Here is an 18819-nt window from a genome sequence, read left to right on the forward strand (position 1 = left end):
AGCAATGATCAGCAGACAACAATCATACACAATACAACAATTCATCTCAAATCAATTAAAGAGGAACTGAGTAGGGAAACCCTACCTTTTCGCCAATCATGAAATTGTATCCATAAACTGCCAAGCAAGACTCCGAGACGTAACCTACGACGATAACCATATCCTATTATACGACTACCCCAAACAATCTACTGAAAAGGACAACCAAGCAGCGACTTACCTAGTGACACGGACCAATGATGACACAGACGACGACCAAGCAAGCATCCTTCCTACGCAAACCCCGTTCCCTTCCATGGTTGAGGTCTAGACTAGATGAGAGTGTATGGAGATATGGGTGATAGGTGAGAGAGATAGAGATAGACTAGGGTTAGAGGAAAAGGAACTGTCGAAAATGAAAAATGAAATGAAACTTGCGAACTTGCGTTTTTATATCTACGCGTCAACAGCAGCCATACTCGGTCAAGTACTCCCATACTCGGCCGAGCAGGCTCTACTCGGTCGAGTATTCACCCTACTCGACCAAGTAGCCCCTACTAGATCGAGTAGCCCCTACTAGGTCGAGTAAACACTCTCGTAAGGCACTTATCCTCACCTAGCCTCTTACCTATCTCCTCCTAAGGTCATTCTTGGTCAAAGGGTCGGTCAAAAGAGTCCTTAAACATTGTAGGTATTACAGTCTTCCCCCTTAAAAGGAACTTCATCCCCAAAGTTCAACCCATACATCTCAATGGCAAGGTTAGCCACCGAAGTGACGATCGATATAACACAAAGACATACCAAATCTCGATCACCACAAGACAATCTAAAACGCACTCAAGCCAATACAAAATGCACTACTACAAACACTCATTGCACAAGACCGCGACGACTACAGAACTCACGACCATATAATCCAAATTTATCATCCAATTCTAATTCTCTTGTCAGTTATGACAATTTAGCTCATGACAACATAGCCGGAACGATAAACACAGAAAGAAGGCATACACGAGAAAGAAGGCTAAACACCAAAGAACTTTGTTTTAACTTTTGTTTACATGGACTTTTGTATCGCGATATGTTATCTGCCCCTCTAAAAGAACTTCGTCCCCGAAGTTCATTACACCCAAAGACAACGATTACCCAAACCCAGACAACTATTACAAAACGTATATTTGGTGCACGACCACACACACACCTCTACTCATGATCCACAACTCACCTACGACTACCAAGCAAGAAAAGATGCACACATATATCTACTTAAAGGACTACACAAGCATAAAGTGTCACAGTACTACTGTCGTCTCAACACAATCATGCAACGTATCCTCCTTATCGCCATACCTGTAACTCATCCATAAGTTATATTTAGAACTACAAGGTACTCTTGTAACACCCCCTCATACCAAGGTACCTTACCAGGACTACCCAAGCGTGAAAGGCTGTTACCATCTCGGTTGCCCGAGGTTAGTATATATCAAAAGCGTCCGTCCTAAACACATTTATTAGAAGTACTGTAAAGTATTAATGTTTACAACAATCCAAATCCAAACCAAAACCAATAAAGTGAATACAACTGAGGACAACTACAAAATCATAGCTAAGACTCGTGACTATGAAACAACAACTGGTGATGACGACTTCCCCATGACCGCCCAAGCTCACCAAATGCAATACCTGTCGAGTCAGCTCACCATCCCCGAATGGATCACCGCAGGTTTTACAAAACAACAACAACGGGGTCAGAGTACCATTCAATAAATGTAAGACAAACAAACAATGTAACCGACTGATCATCCTCCATAGTAACCGACTACACACCGAAGTGTGTAGCCATGCCAGATTACCCATCGCAACAGGTAATCCACTCCGCCAGTGGGTGACCGTAGCCCATCCCCACCAAGTCCAGCTCATCAACGAGCGACTAACAATCCCTGTCCCTTAATGTGCACATCCCCTCCCGTGACGGGTTCCACGGAGGGCGAACTAGGGTGTGAATCCACTCCCGCAAGTGACTCCGCCACAATCACACAACACCACAGCATCACATCTGTCACAACACCACAACCTCACAACACAACCACATCATCACCATCATCACAACACCCATACTCCGATGATCAGCAGATAACAACAATTACAACACAAGCACAGTCTTAAATCAATTAACAGTAACTGAGTAGGGAAACCCTACCTTTTCGCGATCCAAGCACACATAAGCAATCAATAGCAGTTCCTCATGACACCGTCACCTACATACAATAATCACATATAATTCCAATTACCACATCGCACAAAATCCCTTTCCCCCAAATCACCAATTAGGGCAAAACCCTAAAAGACCAATTAATGAAACTTACGAAAATAGAGGCTTACCGACACAATCGACACAAAGAAAGATGAACTAGACTCACGAACGATCCACACCATAGGAGGAGATTTGGAGAAGATTAGAGCGTCGTTGAGTGATATGTTGTGGAACAGTGTAATTAGAAACTGATTTACGTTTTAATATAACCCTAATCATCTCCAAATCAAACCGCTAAAATATTACCCGTCAGACCGGATACTCGGTCGAGTGTCGAGTATACTCGGCCGAGTACCCTCTACTCGGTCGAGTATTACTCATACTCGGCCGAGTATTCCTAGGCAGAAGCCAAACAGAATACCAACACACTTTACTCGACCGAGTAGGCCATACTCGGTCGAGTACCGGCCTATAGAATCCGTAGTATTACAGTCTTCCCCCCCTTAAAAAGAACTTCGTCCCCGAAGTTCCAACCCAACCTGTAAAACATGGACACCTAACATTAACTCCACCAACCACGCTTACTAGTTAACATATCCTCTCGATATTGACTTCATAATATTATCGAATAACCACAATATAACGTTGCCAACCTTGTCTCACATCCATAACACTCACTAGAAACTCAATACCAAGACAATCCACAAAATAAGATCAACCATCGAAACGGAATGTTACATTCTACCACCCTTAAAAGGAACTTCGTCCTCGAAGTTTACTCACACTCATAACATCATCATCCAACTGTCAACACTATTGAAATATTCTCCCATTCCTAAACATCGAACTACTACAAGCACGGTCATGACCTTTAATAAAATCAATCAAAAAAAATATCCGTCATTTATGCTACACCAACACTCTACTTCCAATTATACTACCATATGCACAACCATCAAAATCTATTTTACCGCATCCTACTCCTCTTAAGATAAATGTTACGTCCTCGTAACTCACTAATACTAAATCCTAGCTATATCGTCTCATTATCCTCATCACCACCGCATGTCAAAGATAACCACCTATAATCTAAACACTCGTCATGTATATATCCAAGGCTCTCTTACTTAAACATTTCTCATACCTCAACTCATTCGGCACACCACCTAACCCATACCATAAAACTCGTAGCAAAATCACCATACTAACTCTCCATTATTACTGCAAAACAACATACCTCTCTATGTAAAGCACCTATCTCCCAAAAGCATAATTCACGATCCACACTCGTTACGTACACTCACACTAGATCCTCAAGTTCTTTCCTTTATTAACGCAAAACCCATACATAACTTAACATGACACTAATTCCCCAACACCCTACACTCACTGTCTCAACAAAGGATTATGAACCATATGCATCTTTCAGGTCATTACCACACATGTTTTACGAATCACTTGCCATTACTATGTCTACTAAAGCCTTATCAAGAACAAGATCAAAATTACTGTAACAACCTCTCATAACCGTGTCCCATCAACAGAATATCACTATACCATGACAACAACGAAAACATATACAACTCTAATTCATATCATACTCTACCCTCATTCCCAAACTTAACCTGGTAAAGAAAACATCAATAAACAAGACAACCGTCTATCTCGCACAAACCGAAACTCGCAGGAGCAACATCAAACAAAACAACAATCTATGTATAACTGGTATGTACTGTCGAAACTCGAATCATAATCATCCCGCCTACTCCACCACAACCGGTGACGGCATCGCAACACCGCCACCAACAGCCGCACCGCAGTGCGAAAATGCCCGCATCACAACAACCACATCGATAAACATCACAATCACATATAATTCCTATAAACACTGACTCCGTATGACATTTCGAACAAGAAAACTCATTCAAAACCGTTTTACTAGATTATAACACAACATATTATACTGAATAAACTGACAAGAATCTCATGAACATAATCCTTACCATTTCACGGAATAAACATGTATCATCAATCATCAATTTTAACTATCCACGATCAATCAAATTAATTTTAACTATTCCATTAGTATATCGGATCATAAATTCAAAACATTATATAACAACTTTATAATTATCACACCTACCACTTCTTGTGAGGTCATAACCTCACACAAACATTTACACATATCATAGACCCGTAATCACATCCAACTAGTCAATCCTGATCACGTAAGTTACCCCCCGATAAAGGTTACCTCTCGCTTGAGTTTAACTCGTATGCCCCTCATAACACATTCTCCCATTCGCATATCCATCACCCCCTGCCAAAAGTAACCATACCATTAATACTCAACTACTAACAACCGCCTCATATAACCACATCTTATGCTCTCTCACACCCATACATATCAACCTGGTCTCTACAAAATCAACCTCTTTAGAATTGCTACCTTTCTAATATACCATCACCCTTAACCACTAGTCACAAACGATAACACTACCATTGTCCGGACATCAACCTCTTACACTCATCTCTAAACATTACGATTTCTTTCCTAACTTTGGTTAACATCCCTAATAACGAACATCAAATCCATCAACAAAATTACCTCAACGTTCTTCCCAATACTATTCTTAATTGTATTATTACCCGACTCATCACCAAGATTTCATATCGTGCAAATTCTCTACCCAACTTTTACTTTACTTAATTCCTCGAAACTCCTGACTAATCATGTTGTTCTGAAACTCCTATATAACCATTAACTCAAATCCTCATGATAGTATCATACATCTCGACGATTCCTTACTTTATATCACATAACTCCGGTGAACATTTTCTTAGTTTTACTCCCCTCATTCTTTTCTTTTTACACTCGACAAAAGCAATTAACCACTCAACTCCTTATTACCTCTTACCTAACTCTTTAATGCTCCGGTTACCTTCTCATTGCTCCAAAACTCACATCTCATTATTTCATATCGATATCATCTAACTCCTTCTTACCATAAATCACACGTTAGTTTCACTTCATGATAACACCAATTCCCAAATTCGACCACTATCTACCCATCGCGGCATAACTCGCTCTCACTACACACCATTTGTTTTCATCCCTCTATAACGGCCTTTTCCCACATGTATCCTTAACCAACACAATCCTAACCGTCTCCCTCCATAAATCCTTACACATACCACTATATCACTATTCATATCCCTCATCTTAATCTTTTCTTTCTCACGTTTCTTTACACCCACATCACCCTTGCTCATATATACTTACTTTTATATTACTCAACACACGACTATATCACTCACCATATCTCAAAAAACATGCTCTTTGCCTCAATTAGCCCACATTCTTCCTTTTTCTTTTTTCCACTATCTCTCACATGTCTTCCTTATCCAACACATGTCCCTCATAAGCCGGCATTCTCCCTATCATAGCATTTGGTAACTTACGTATCAAGACCGTCACATATATAAAAGAACGCTTAAGACTCAAAACATACATGTGTATATACCCTACGACTCAAAACAATGTAAAAACATAGCCACCGACTCAAAGTGGCCGCCTATTGAGGTACTCGGTCGAGTACATAACATACTAGGTCGAGTACAAGGTACTCGGTCGAGTAACTATATTATTCGATCGATTTTTCGACTCCAGAAGCAAACTCATTTGTCGCAGAAGGATTACTCGGTCGAGTATTGGGAATACTCGGCCGAGTAGACCTTACTCGGTCGAGTATGAGACTACTCGGCCGAGTTCACGACTCCAGACGCTAAACAGTATTATCACAGAGAGATTACTCGGCCGAATATGGAATACTCGGTCGAGTATAAAAGATACTCGGCCGAGTAGGGACTACTCGGTCGAGTATCGCAGATTCTCAAGACCGTCCAGTTTTCGTAAAACAGTTATATCTCACTCGTTACTTGGTCATTTTGGGCGTGTGACCTATCGTTAGAATCGTAAGAGGACACATTATCACTCTCAACTTAGAATAACAGCAATATCATTTCCATAACTCTACTTATGACAGTTTTAAGATAACCCTTCCGTAATCGGTCTTTATACAAATCAAGTTTTCTAAGCCAAAACAACTTGAACATAAATAAAGCAACCATTAGCAACTCAACACTTCTAAAATTAGTACATGGGTGAACTTTTATCATACCCACATGAAAATTAGACACGACATTCATGTATATAGACACATGCCCGTAACCATATGCTACTACCAACAATCAAGCATTATCATTATCATGTTCATATGCACATGTACCACTACCATACTTCATGCTCAAGATTGTATTAAACAGGTAACATGATCACATTCTTCATGCTCAATATTAATCAGATACGAATTCACAATTCACCTTTCATATTTTCCATGCTCCAACACTTAACATGCCAACATATTCATGCTCAAAATTTAACATCAACAATCCTCGATGCATCTTTCAACAACTATCACATTCCACTTCTTTCATCATTTCATCCAACCATGCACAAGATTCAAACTATAGGTATCAAACTCACATGACTCCAACATACAACAGTTTCCCCCCATGTGACCGGCTTGAGATCGTAAGAGCCTTAATGCGACTTCGGGACGTCTCCCAAGTCTTTGCGGTAGCTCCAAACAACTCTCCCCGGGTTCATTTTATTTAGACTCCCTAAGTTCATTGGGTTCATTTGTTTTAGGTGCCGGAATCGTCGGCTCTGATACCACTTTGTAACACCCCCTCATACCAAGGTACCTTACCAAGACTACCCAAGCGTGAAAGGTTGTTACCATCTCGGTTGTCCGAGGTTAGTATATATCAAAAGCGTCCGTCCTAAACACATTTATTAGAAGTACTGTAAAGTATTAATGTTTACAACAATCCAAATCCAAACCAAAACCAATAAAGTGAATACAACTGAGGACAACTACAAAATTATAGCTAAGACTCGTGACTGTGATACTACAACTGGTGATGACGACTTCCCCATGACCGCCCAAGCTAACCAAATGCAATACCTGTCGAGTCTGCTCACCATCCCCGAATGGATCACCGCAGGTTTTACAAAACAACAACAACGGGGTCAGAGTACCATTCAATCAATGTAAGATAAACAAACAATGTAACCGACTGATCATCCTCCATAGTAACCGACTACACACCGAAGTGTGTAGCCATGCCAGATTACCCATCGCAACAGGTAATCCACTCCGCCAGTGGGTGACCGCAGCCCATCCCCACCAAGTCCAGCTCATTAACGAGCGACTAACAATCCCTGTCCCTTAATGTGCACATCCCCTCCCGTGACGGGTTCCACGGAGGGCGAACTAGGGTGTGAATCCACTCCCGCAAGTGACTCCACCACAATCACACAACACCACAGCATCATAGCTGTCACAACACCACAACCTCACAACACAACCACATCACCAACATCATCACAACACCCATACTCCGATGATCAGCAGATAACAACAATTACAACACAAGCACAGTCTTAAATCAATTAACAGTAACTGAGTAGGGAAACCCTACCTTTTCGCGATCCAAGCACACATAAGCAATCAATAGCAGTTCCTCATGACACCGTCACCTACATACAATAATCACATATAATTCCAATTACCACATCGCACAAAATCCCTTTCCCTCAAATCACCAATTAGGGCAAAACCCTAAAAGACCAATTAATGAAACTTACGAAAATAGAGGCTTACCGACACAATCGACACAAGGAAAGATGAACTAGACTCACGAACGATCCACACCATAGGGGGAGATTTGGAGAAGATTAGAGCGTCGTTGAGTGATATGTTGTGGAACAGTGTAATTAGAAACTGATTTACGTTTTAATATAACCCTAATCATCTCCAAATCAAACCGCTGAAATATTACCCGTCAGACCGGATACTCGGTCGAGTGTCGAGTATACTCGGCCGAGTACCCTCTACTCGGTCGAGTATTACTCATACTCGGCCGAGTATTCATAGGCAGAAGCCAAACAGAATACCAACACACTTTACTCGACCGAGTAGGCCATACTCGGTCGAGTACCGGCTTATAAAATCCGTAGTATTACAACTCTAAACAAGGGTGTGGAGATAATAACGAGACAACACAATACAACCAAGACAAAATATTTAAACATAAGAAACTAAAATGAATTACACCACACCACGCAATACCCTGATACTCGGCCGAGTTCAAGAGTGTACTCGGCCGAGTAGGCTCTACTCGGTCGAGTATGTTGTATACTCGATCGAGTTATCACGGGCATAGAGCGATACCAGCATTTAAACACAAATTCGTCCACAAACCAAACTGCAACAAACTATGATTACCGTTCACGACTACATGACCATGTCTACTAAATCGCAAGCAAAGTGTATGAAAACACGTAATGGCCTTAAGGCCAAGTACAATCATCCAAATGGGAAAGTACGATAAGAACGATAAATATCCATCCATAATTGAACAAGTCTAGAAATACAAGAAAATCAAATGCCAGGACCCTCCTTCATCTCATCATCACCGCCTACACCTGATGCACCAGCGCCTGAGGTACTGGCTCCTTGATAACCCGCTGCTGATTAATCTCCTCCGCCTAGCTGACTGCCGTAGTTGGATCCCCAGGGTCCCGCGAGGCAGCCAAACTTGGTCTCCTCTGGTGGCCTTCAAAAGCTGGGGTCGACTCCATAGCTGTGGAAGATTCCCTTGTCTACTCCGGGTCCTCTCCACCAAACGGCATGTGCCAGCTCATTCCATATGCCCCGGTTAAGGGTCATCTCATGCATGTTGCGGAGCACCAACGTAGTGGAGATCTGCTCAGTCAACTCACTAACCTGCATCCTAGGGTCATGAACGGTGGGATAGGGCGAGTACTACTAAGATTAGAAGTCCGGGGTGGAGTAAGAGGGCTCAGTCTCGACCGGGTCCACCCTAAGCTGTCTAACCCTATGACGCTCACGAGGTGGGGGAGAAGCTTGATGTCTCTCAGGCACTGAGGTAGGCTCTGGTAGGTCCAAAAGGATGATGGGATCAATCAAGTAATACTGAGGTCCAGGTCTAATCACACTACCTACGGGCTCCCACTCAGCTAAGTGGTCAACCACGGGAAGGCGTGCAGGGTCAGGAAGTACCATCCACATAGATCCTCTCACTCTCCAAGCATAAGACTCATCCCCCATCTTTCTCAACCATTTGTTGTTACACCAATACTTGGCGTTCATGGTAGGCACAGTCTCAATAAGCTCGTCCTCCGAGGGAGGTAGGGACTCAAAGTCAGTCAGGCGCTGGGCTAAGTGGGTCACTATGGCCCCGCAAGCAATGTGACGGTTCAGGGACCGTGCCATGTGATCCAAACTAGCGCAAAACACCCCCAAAGCGCTATAGTAAAAGGGCTTCCTACGGGGCAGGTTCAGGTAAGACATCAACAACATAACCTCATCGGAATTAAGTTTGCTCACATCATCTCTCGAGTACAACAGACAGGTCATCATCCTAAGGAACATACGGAGGGACACGTGATGAATATCATTAATCAGCATAGCACTAGCACTAGGAGCAGGTCGGCCAGTCAAGCAAGGAAGGTAAAGAGGTGCACCATTATTCTTAGCTTCATCACTAAGATCCCCATCCCCTCGGCCTCTAGGCCCAGGTGACCAGCAAACTCATCCATGGTCAACTCATGATCCTCATTCATGAGGCGAAAAGAGACAGACTTCTCCTTCGCATCATAAACAAACGAGCTCATAAACTCCAAGGTCAAATGAGGGTAGGACTTCTTTTGCAAGTGATACAACCCCTCCATTCCCAAAGTCTCAAAGATATGAGCTATGTCTCCCTTAACCCCCAAGGTCTCAAAAATCTCGGGGTTCACACACCGAGTAGGTCGGAAAGGACGACTCATCAAAGCTATGAAGGTCTTACGTTGCTTGAAATCGGAAAAGATTACCGATGGATAGTCTTCCACCGGAGGAACAACAGGTTCTTGGCTAGATTGACCCGTCTCAAATTGAACATTGGCACGAGTCCTCTTGGTTGATGTGGCTCTTGTTTTCGGCATACTGCAAAAAGATAGGCTTAAACAAGGATATTTTAACCAGAAAATTGTCATGGATGGACTGTTTTTCGGAGTGTATACAATTTTAAGACGAGCTTTTAAGACGAAACTTTCTCACAAACACAAGGTATTTTAATCAAAAGAGTCATTTTTATCATTAATAATCCTTGAAAGAGTATCTTAAAACAATAAAAAGGGCTAAAAATTCAACTTAGGCAAAACCCTATAAAATTTTGTATCACACAAAAGCGATTTAAGTCATGAAATTGGGTTTGTTACGGCATAGACTAGGTTTGGGAAGCAATTAAACGCAAGATATCAAAAGAGAAGCATAAATTTTAGTTTACACATGGTAGGAATTAGGATTGAGCAAGTGTATACCATAATTTTAAGAACAAATGAAAGAAATTAATTAGAAACATTACCTTGAATGAAGTTTTGGGCAAGCAAAGACAGATATCCACAAACAATCACCAAGAAATCACTCAAAAACTTGAGAGAGAATTGTATGGAGTTTTAGAGGAGGAAAGAAGAAGGAGTTAGAGGTGGAAAAGAGAAAGAAAGAGGAGTTATATGGTTTTTTGAATAACCCGGCTGAGTCCCGATAAAATCGTACTCGGTCGAGTATTTGGATTACTCGGCCGAGTATGGACTACTCGGTCGAGTATGGATTACTCGGTCGAGTATGGATTACTCGGTCGAGTATTCTGACTGCTCAGTCGAGTATCCAGAGATCAGTAACGTCTCTAAACTGACTTACTGGATACTCGATCGAGTGCTACTTTACTCGGCCGAGTGGGGCCTACTCGGTCGAGTATGAGTCTATACTCGGTCGAGTATCACATAACAGAAACGGAATCTCATAATTATTGAACCTGCAAGACAAATAACGACGTTCAGAGTTCCGTGCAATCGAGCTCGTCACCGTTAAAACTTAATTCAACCACATAAACACGTATCTTACACGAGATATACATAACCATTACTAAATCAGTCAACGATCCACATACGTTCCTTACTTCAATTACAGCAAACAATTCGTCACAATCCACACACATGTCTAAGATTAGCTATTCACGTGCAACGATCAACCTATAACGCTAGAACATCACAATTTCCGCAATTCGTTCTATACTCACGCTAATCGAGACATTCATCTAACATTAACCATCGTATGGTGCAACAATTATCAAACTAGTCATTCCACTTAATCTTGCTATACACAAAAGGGTTCCACATTTCATCCATCATAATTTCCAATCACAACTCGGCAACCATTTCAACCAGTTCAAAACTTTATCACTACCATCGTCACTGCATGTGAGACTCACATTGGTACATGTTTACGGTTAACAAACATACATGTCAACACTCTTCAAGCATCAACTCCTATTATCTACCCTTTTTCAGTGGTTGGCTTAAGCATGATGGGGCCGGGATTTTGAAATGAGAGCGCCTACTCACCCAAAATCTAACATCAGCTGGGGCTCCCAACGCACATACACCAGGTTCAGTTTAATTTGACACCCTATATTCATTCGGTTCATTGGTTCAGGTTCCAAAATCGCCGGCTCTGATACCACTTTGTAACACCCCCGCACACCAGGATGCCTTACCAAGGACCATTCCAGTGTATGAAGGTGTTACCATCTCGGTCACCCGAGGTAGTAGATCAAATAGACAATAAAAGAACACTTATAATTAATTACTTTAACTCTTTACAACCAAATTACAAAACGGGACACAAGTGGTAACTATGACTGCTATAGAACTCATGTGCGAGAACATCAATGCCGGTAGCGTGATGATTCGATTCCCTCCATGCCCAACAGCAATAAATCAACGGCACTTGCTAAGCCAACTGCTCACCATCCCCGAATGGATCACCACAGTTTTGTAAACATAACACGGGGTCAGTTACTGAACAATTAAAATAAGACAAGTACGATAAGTAACCAACTGATCATCCACCATCTCCGGTCTCCCGATCTCACACAGTAACCGATTACACACCGAAGTGTGTAGCCCTGCCAGACAACCCATCGCAACAGGTAGCCCTCGCCGCCAGTGGGGGACCGCAGCCAATCCCCACCTAAATCCCGCTTATCAACGAGCGATAAGCTTGTCCCTTAATGTGCACATCCCCTCCCGTGGCGGGTTCCAAGGAGGACGAATTAGGGTGTGAAGCCACTCCCGCAAGTGACTCCACCACAATCATCACAACACCGTCACAACCACCACACCACTATCACACCAACACTCCAGCGATGATCAGCAGACAACAATCATACACAATACAACAATACATCTCAAATCAATTAAACAGGAACAGAGTAGGGAAACCCTACCTTTTCGCCAATCATGAAATTGTATCCATAAACTGCCAAGCAAGACTCCGAGACGCAACCTACAATGATAACCATATCCTATTATACGACTACCCCAAACAATCTACTGAAAAGGACAACCAAGCAGCGACTTACCTAGTGACACGGACCAATGATGACAAAGACGACAACCAAGCAAGCATCCTTCCTACGCAAACCATGTTCCCTTCCATGGTTGAGGTCTAGGCTAAATGAGAGTGTGTGGAGATATGGGTGATAGGTGAGAGAGAGAGAGAGAGAGATAGACTAAGGTTAGAGGAAGAGGAACTGTCGAAAATAAAAAATGAAATGAAACTTGCGAACTTGCGTTTTTATATCGACGCGTCAACAGCAGCCATACACGGTCGAGTACTCCCACACTCAGCCGAGTAGGCTCTACTCAGTCGAGTATTCACACTACTCGACTGAGTAGCCCCTACTAGGTCGATTAAACACTCTCGTAAGGCACTTATCCTCACCTAGCATCTCACCTATCTCCTGCTAAGGTCATTCCTGGCCAAAGGTTCGGTCAAAAGAGTCCTTAAACATTGTGGGTATTACACCAAGTCTTTATTATAAATTTCAAAACTAATCTAAAAACCGCATAAACTAAACATAAAATTTTCCTTTTTTATTATATGTATATAAGTTTTTAAAATTCGGAACGGATTCGGATATCCGGTTTTAAGAAAATCACAATCCACATCCGATCCAGTTTATTCGGAAAAACTGGATCGGATATCCAATTAAATGGTATCCATATATTCGGATTTTTTTATTCGGATTTCGGATCGGATTCGGAAAAAAAACGGATCGGATATTTTTTGCTCAGCCCTAGCTACGAGTTTATGGGACGTCTTTCGGGATAGTGTTACCTTGGCTTTGTGAAAGGAGAGTAAGGACAAAGATTCTGATGGGATATAGAGTATAGAGTTAGTAGTACCTTGTTAGAGTCGTGTGTGAACTTCGGGGATGAAGTTCTTTTTAAGGAGGGAAGATTGCAATACCTCGTAGTTTTTAAGGCGTTCACTTGACCGAGTAGACCAAGTGGACCGAGTATAACCTATATTAGACTTAGTGGAGTTGTGATAATGCCCGTCTGTAGAAGGGTCGTCTTAAAACTGTCATAACTTGAGATCTAGACATGATATTGATGTGATTCCAATTGGAGGTGGTAGCTTGTTCTCTTACGATTTCAACGATAGTTCACACGCCCAAAATGACCAAGACTCAGTTGCTTATATTGAGGTATTATCTATTACTCAGCTTTCCAGCTGACGTGTTTTCTCCCTTCGGGGCTACTCGTCATGGGAGTAGTTCTTTTATGTCTTCTGGTTTTATTTCAGGTTACTTCCATTGCAATTCAAAAGGATTTTATTTCAAGTGAATGTTTTATTTAAAGTTTTGTAAAAGTTTTCGTTTTCAATTTGTATTTTTTAATATTTAAAAAGATTTTTAATAAGAGACTTTGTATATTAGTTATAATATCCCTGTATTTTGGCCAGTTTTATACGTAAAAGTAAATTTTAATTTAGTCGAAAATTAGGATTGTTGGAGCTTGTGTCCTCCACAAATTAGTGTGATAACATTTGTAAATCTCTTACAGGTTCACAAGGGTATACTTCGTATATTTAATCAGTTGATTAACGTTTACCTAATAACGGTTGGCTTGCTAGAAAGTTTGACGTTATTATCATACAGATGGCGGTGATCAACTGGTCCCTAAAGGTCACACCTATAGGATGTGTTTGAGAAATGTGGTTATAGAAATATAATTACATTGATGCCCAAAATGACTAAAAAGTTAGTCAATGTGTTGATGAGATAATTATTTAATAAAATTAAATAATATTAAGTTGAGACGAATTAACTGTCAATTCGTAAATTAAATATAATAAGTTATATTTAATTAAATGTATATAATGTTAGCTTGGACGAATTAATCTGTTAATTCGTAATTAAATATAATCAGTTGTATTTAATATCAACAAGATGAATGTGTCATAGTGGTAATAGTGAGGGTACACAAACCAAGAGGTCATGGGTTCGATCCTCACTAGATGACAATTCAACATATTATATAATTTTGGAAAGACCAAAAATAAGGAGAATTTTACTCCTTATTTCGGTCAACTTGGCCGAAAATTAGGAGAGATTTATCTTTCCTAATTGACTCCAAGTTTCGGTTTGTATAAAAAGAAAGGGAGAGAATTATTTCTACCCTAATGTTTTTTCTTGACCTTGCCTCCTCTCTCTCATCACAAGAACACAAAAACAACTAAATTTTACAGAAAATTTTAGATCGATTCTAGCATAATCAAAAGGCATATCTCATATCGTCTTGGGTGCAACTAATAGGTGAATATCAATTTTGATATTGTTCTTAGGCCATATTTGCTAGGACCGAAGGTTAATTCTGAATCCCTATACTTTGTTTATGTATTTTGTTTATGACCTTTAATCATCATTGTTAAATCGTTATAATCCTTCTAAATTAAGGGAAGTATACAAATTATTTCCCACAAGTGGTATCAGAGCACTAGGCCACGATTTTAATCTTGATGATTTTCATAAATTTGTATGTAAACTATGAGGATTTTCGATTTTTTTAGGGTTTCGAAAATTTTTAGGGTTCGGCAAAAAAAAATTTGTGCCGATTTGTTTTTTTTTTTTTCCTTCTTGCCGGTTTTTTCTTTTAGTTTGATGATATTTTTCCATTTTATTTTTCATATTATTGTTTTTAATCAGTTAAAATTATCATATGAAGAATTGGTAGTTTTTGATTTAATGCAGATTAAGTTAAAATTAAATGGAATCGTCATGTTTATGATAAAAAGATTGTTTTTGCTATATAGTTTTTTGCATATAAATTAATCATGTTTATTATTTCATATGCTAACCATGTTCTAATAGCAAAGGTAAACAATTTAGTCATCAAATCTTGTTTTAGGGCTAATTGCCGCAAAAGAAAGAAAAAAAGGGGAGGTCGTTTTTAGGGTTTGCCATATAAAAAAAAATTGTTTTTGTTTTTTTGGGTGAAACGAGATAAAGAGCAAAAAATTTGTTTTGTTTTCTTGTTTTTTTTTTTTTGCCATAATTGCAGAAAAAATTTATGGAAAGTTTTTTTTTCCCTTTTCCTAATTGCCGAGTATAAAAAAATAAAAAAAAAGGGGCTGTTTTTTTTTCGGCCATGTGGAGCTGATATTATAATTAAAAAAAAAAATTTGTTTATTTTTTAGCCGAGACCAATTTATAATTGGTTTTTGTTTTTTTATTTTGGCCAATTAGTTATTGTGAATCGGTTCACAATTTAAAGATACCGAGTTATTTTAAAGCAGTTTAAAATTTTGACGGATAGAATTCATATTACAAGTTTAATATGGATTAAGAATGAAATTAATGTGATTAAATTGCGGAATTGTCACTTAATTTAATTTAAATAGGTGGTTTGGATAAATTAATCAACATAATTAAAGAATTGTGTAATGTATGTTTAATTTATTTTAGTTGATGCTTTTAATTTTGTTGAATGAATCGAATGAATGAATTTTATTTACGTATTTAATTTTGCAATCGGTTGTAATTTGTAATACTTAGTGTGGCCTTAGTCAAATTATGTTTTCGTAATGAAGGAAACATGATTTTTTATGTAATTATGAGATCTCGAATCTCCTTTATTTTAGTTTTGGGTTTTTGAAATTAGAATGTAATTAATAGGTCAATTATGTCATTTTATTTATTATAATTTCGAAGAAGACTAAAGATGAAGATTCAAGCTCACTCCCGCTACATGGATCAAGATGGAACACCAAGACAAGCTTCTCGGGTCCAAGGATGGATTCCAAACTTGTATTTATTGTTCATTTTGATAGGATAGGCCACACTAGGACTTTTACTGTTTTTTTTACGTTTTTCATTATTATTGCGTTTCATTCACATGTTAGTAATTGCATCATTTTCGCCTAAAACCAAACCACTTACTACTAAAATGCATGAAAATTGACTCATATAGGTTGTATGTTAGTTTTCATGGACATGCAGATGTCACAGACTTTAAGCCATCACTTTAGTTTAATCATTCTCGCATGCTAGATTATAGTTCACTTCAAATGAATTTAAATAAAGTTGATGGGATCTTCCTCTAAAACGGAAATTGAGATTAGTCTTTATAAGGGCAAACATCTATGAATCCCTTCTTCGTCGGTAGGCCTAATATGACCCCTTCTACGTTGGGTAAGTAGTTGTGTTGACTTAGTTTACCTCAACATCATAGTCCGAAGAGTTTCTCGTGATTATGATGGACTAAAGATAGTATTTACAGAAATTGATCGACCAAGAATTCTAACGGTAGAATTAGCTAAAAGGTTAGCTTATCAATTTACAGAGAATTGAGTCTTGGGGTCATTTATATAATTCTTGAGGGAGGTCAATTGTATAAATGTTTTGAGTCTTCGCGTTATGACATTAGTTCATTAAACTTAAAATAAAAACGATGCACATGCTTATTATTTTATTCTTCTTTTGATGTAGAACACGTTTATTATCAATAATATCTGTTACAACAAATGGTGGAAATAACGCAATCCCAATGCCTAGTGCCACACTAGATCGTTCGTCCCGGCTTAAAATGTTCATGGACCAAATGAATCAGTCCACTCGATCAAGAATGATGGGTCCAATTTTGCGGACCGGGAGGCGGCACTACGGAATGTCGCCATCGCCGACGGTAAGCTCGGGTATTTAATCGAGCCAATACCGGTCAACCAAGGCCCAAATGCAGGAGTCAACGAGTCACTCGCTTATAGTGATTTCGTTATGGAAGCGGGTGCGATAAAGAACGTACTCATCTTTGCAATGGAAACCAATTTGCAGAGACGCTTCATTGCCCAAGGTGCAAACAAGATTTTCACCACGCTCACTAACGAGTTCTCAAAGGCACCGAGAATCGTTACATATGAGCATACCTGTCGCTTCTTTGATGCGAAACTCCGTAAGGGCCAATGGTTAGCCCACACATTCTTCACATGATTGAGAATGTCGAGAAGTCGGAGTCACCGAATTGTAAAATCAGTGAGAGCATTGTCATTGACCGAATGCTTCATTCTCTTCACGATGGTTTTGCCCTTTTCAGGGCGAACTACTATATGAATGACTTGAAAAAGAGTCCTCATGAGCTACACTCCCTCCTCGTACAGACCGAGAAGGATATGAAATTGAGTGGGAGCATGAAGCAGGATGTTCTCACGATTTACAAAGGTAAAGGTAAGGGCAAGGCTCATGGCGACTTAGCTGTAGGTAAGCCAAAGTTTAAGAAGCCAGGAAACGGTAAGAGTGCGCCTGCTGAGACTAGTGGCTCACAGGGCAAGACAAAGAGCAAGGGCGGTGACATAGAGTGCCACCATTGTCACAAGACTGGACATTGGAGGAGGAACTGTCCCGTCTACCGTGAGGACATCAAGGCAGGCCGCGTCATTCCTATTGGTATGTCATCTTATATTCATATGATTGAGATTAACCATGTAAGTTTCGGAACTTGGGTACTAAATACTGGTTGTGGTTCTCATCTGTGTAATCATTTGCAGGGCCTAAAGAACATCATACCTCTTGAAAAAGGTGATGTGGACCTGCGAGTCGGGAATGGAGCACACGAGTTTTCTTTGCGTCGAAGGGAACATATGTAATCCAACTCCCTAGTGGTTTTGAGTTATCTTTAAATAACTGTTACTATGTACCCAGTTTATCTAAGAATATTATTTCTGTTTCCGTACTTGCTAAAGACGGTTTTACATTTTCAATAAAGGATAATAGTTGTATTTTGTCTTTTAATGAAATGATTTATGGCAAAGCAGTTTCCATGAATGGAATTTATATCTTAGATCAAACCACGGAAGTATTACACATGAATAATAAGAAATTAAAGGTTGGTGACAAAGATCAAACCTATCTATGGCATTGTCGAATGGGACACATAAATGAGAAACGCGTGAAGAAACTCGTCGATAATGGGACTATTCCCACATTCGGATTTTCTACATATGGCATGTGTGAATCATGTCTCATTGGCAAGATGACTCGAATTTCCTTCAAAGGTGTTGGAATGCGCACTAGTGACCTATTAGGACTCATACATACGGACGTATGTGGAC

The sequence above is a fragment of the Silene latifolia genome, chromosome 5, assembly GCF_048544455.1.
Source record: "Silene latifolia isolate original U9 population chromosome 5, ASM4854445v1, whole genome shotgun sequence".
NCBI classification, from domain to species: domain Eukaryota; kingdom Viridiplantae; phylum Streptophyta; class Magnoliopsida; order Caryophyllales; family Caryophyllaceae; genus Silene; species Silene latifolia.